Consider the following 3,577-nt stretch of genomic DNA (forward strand, 5'->3'; position numbering starts at 1 on the left):
TCCCCCAACCCCTTTTAGTTCCCACAGTGCCCCTGCCGTCCATTCTTTTGCCAGTGGCAGTTAACTCCCCATACTACCCTGTTCTCTCCTCTTTTAATGTGAATTTGGGTTGCCATTCATGGACTTAGTCACTACTACATGAGGATTAGAAGGCATCTGGCCCATGGAGGATGAGGGAACCTGATGAGGGAACCAGTCACCATTTGGATAACTGTGGTAAATACCACCACTTTTAATGCTGGTACTCTGATGACCCAGACTCACTTATAACCCCTACACAGGGAAAGAGGGATTTTGGTATTACAGCTGTCATCATTGTGGCCATCATTGCAAGCATTTCCAGGGTGACAGCAGCTGCTGTTGCCTTGATGCAGACAGCCACTATGGTGGAGTCTGTCAATGCTGTTGTAGTCTCTAAGTCAGCTGAGGCACCACAGGTGCAGAAGGTACTAAATCAACATCTTTATTAAGCCATCCATAATTTACAACTACATATTGACTCACTGGCAGAAGAGTTGGACCTTGTTAGCGATGTCTCTGTTGGCATGGGAACTATTTCAATTAATCTGCCTAGCGCCTTACAAGGTACATTACACCACTTAAGCCCAACAACAGTTGGCTCAATATCTTGAAGGTACTTGGCCAGACAAATTCCTTAAAGATTCTGTACTCTTAAGAGAGCATATAGTCAACCTCAATGCAACCAGGGTATCTGTGCTTTCCCTAGTTGCGGTATTTTCGGGAAAAGTGTGGAGCAATATTAAGAGGCTGTTTTACTCCTTGTAACTGGATAGCCTCTTAAGCTATGATGGGAGGAATTGTCACCCTAATAATTATTTTGTTGAACTGTCTTGCACAACATAACTCTGGGCAGCGCTTCTTAAATAAGGTGACTCTCCAGGTGCTGATAGATTTCAAAAGTCCTTATTATGCCCCCCCCCCAAGGAAGTGATCAGAGTTTGGAAGGGAGAGATCCATGAGACCACCATGTAACCTGTTCCTCATCCCCTTGTGTAACATGCTTTCAGAGTGAGATCTCTTTGATGACTGGTAGTCAATGACAGGTAAGATCCAGTATACTGGGAATCCTCCAAGGTGGGGGTCAACCATCTTGAGGCAATGGCAGCACCCTAGCTGGAACTAGATTGCCAAAATCTAAAAACAAAAGGATTTCCAATGTAGCAAGAACTGCAGGGCCAACTCTATATAAAGACCAGGGTCCGTGCAGCTGTAAAGAATCTTCTATAGGAGGTCCTAGTTGAGAACTGCCTGAGAGACAAAGGATTGTTGGTCCAGACAATATCAGTCCACCTGGATTTGTGGTTTTGAAGAGATGCTTTCTTAGGACCAATGGAACACTGTGTAAGTATAGTAATGTAGCTTGAAGCTGTATTCAGATGAGCTTGCTGCAGCATTTCTCACCTGCTCCCAGAGTCTGAGTTGTTGATTCTGAGCCACTGCACTTTCAACCTAAGGGCTGGTAGGGTCAGGCAGCAAGTAGTCCAGGGCACAGGCAGCACAACAGGGCATGAAAAACACCACTAGTTTGGCTGGCTTCAAGACCCTCAAGATTGGTAGCCCTCTTTGTCAGAGGGAACTTCTGGGCCAACACACTGAAATGTAGTACCAGGAAAATGTTAGTGATCCTGAAAACAAACAAACAAACAAACAAACAATAAAACAGGAGCCAATCAGATGCAACTCATAGCAGGGTCTTTATTCTATTCAAGACAGCTCCCCACCCAAAGCACACTGTTGTCATGCAGGACAGTTTTGCTGGTGGGAGAGAACCAAATATCTATCGGACCAAGGCTTTATAGTAAGCAGCAAGAGGGTGATAATTGTTCAGGCATCTAATTGTGGAAGCTACTGTGGCCTTTAACCTAATTGGCTGGTGCTGACACTCATATCAGAAACTTAATTTCTGCTTTCCTCTGCATTGGTTGTTGTCAAGCAGGTTGTTAGCTTGTAATGTGATGGCTCCAGTTTGTTGAGAGAATACCTGCAAACACTGGTCTTGTTGAGGATGTAACCTGGAAATGCTGGTGTTCTTGGGGATTAGCCTAGAGACTGGAGTTAGGCTCAGGTTTTGTTGGGGGTGGGGGCTTGGAAACTAATTTTAGGTACCAGCATGTTAGTTTACCAGAGTTCAAACTTAGGTCAGGTTCCCTAAAATGGAGCCTGTGTTTAAAGATTTGGCCTCTCAAGAAATAATGGATTGTGGGGAATTGCAGGGTGGTATCCAGTTGAGCTGAGGTCTGAACCCCGAGGTCATAATTCACCTTCATGACATGGTAGGTGTTCCCTCATGCTCCTGAAACTCTGGCCCCTGCCTAACTTACTCCCCACCTCACAGCCCCCACAAGAGAAGCATGGTCAGTAGTCATGTAGGCATTGGCCCAAGCTTCTGACCTTCAGGCTAAACTCCTCCCCTGTTACCTAGAAACAGTAAAGACCATAAAAAGGGCTGTTCAGTCCTGCCTTACTCTCTTACCTCTTATGCTCTTTCTGGTGTCCTTCGTACCCCTCACTGCCACCCTCCCTCCCCTCTCTTTGTCTTCTTTCCTCTCTCCTTTCCTCTCTTTCTCTTACTCTCTTTCTCTTTATCCTTCTCTCTGTCTCTGTCTCTCTGTCTCTCTCTGTCTCTCTCTGTCTCTCTGTCTCTGTCTCTGTCTCTCTCTCTCTCTCTCTCTCTCTCTCTCTCCCTGCATTTCTATAATAAAGCTCTTAAACCTTAGAGAGTCTCTGCTCCATCAAGATCCGCTGTACACTCACTCTGGTCAGTATTGGGAACCTCTCCCCTCATCCATCTATCCTTGCCACGCTTTCCAGTCGAGTCAGCTTGAAAGGCGGAGGCTTGAAAGCTGCTCATGAGGAAAAAAAGTGTTTCAAGGAAGCTCTCCTCCTGGAGTCTGGCGTTCTCCCTAACCTCTCTAACCCATATATTAATTTTCCATTCCCGCGTTAGTCTAGTGTATGGATCCATGTGCTCTCTGTTAGTATTACCTTATTATAAATGCCTTTTAAGATTGAATTCTGACATAGCTAAACCCAGTGTTCCAAGATCCCAGAAAGCAGCAAGGAAGTTTAACCTATTCAGTAACTAATTAAGCATTACAATAGACAAGGTTGCAATCCTCGAGGATTAACACCCACGGAAGGTGCATTAATAAATTCTACACATTTACCACACTGTAGGACAATATCTCAGGCTTCTGTTCATGTGAGCTTAAACTTTTGTCATAATGTAGAAGCAGGGACTTGATAAAGCTGATGAAAATTCTTTGCACTTTCTATAGAACTTTGTGATAGGAAAACCATGTCTCTGGTGGCTGAATCAGCAATTGCATTTCCCTTAACCATAGGTCCGGGTAATGATGTATGTGCTCTAATATGTTGAATATAAAAGGGATGCTCACGCATCAAAATACAATTTTGTATTTTCATCAAAATTTCAGATACTGGACTAGACTGCTTAAAATTTCCAGCAGTCTCTAATGCTAGCACCGCATTAACTACATAAAAAGAATCAGAGATAATATTTACGGGCATAAGAAATCTTTAAAGACTTCTGAAA

The sequence above is a fragment of the Mus musculus genome, chromosome 17, assembly GCF_000001635.26.
Source record: "Mus musculus strain C57BL/6J chromosome 17, GRCm38.p6 C57BL/6J".
Classification (NCBI taxonomy): Eukaryota; Metazoa; Chordata; class Mammalia; order Rodentia; family Muridae; genus Mus; species Mus musculus.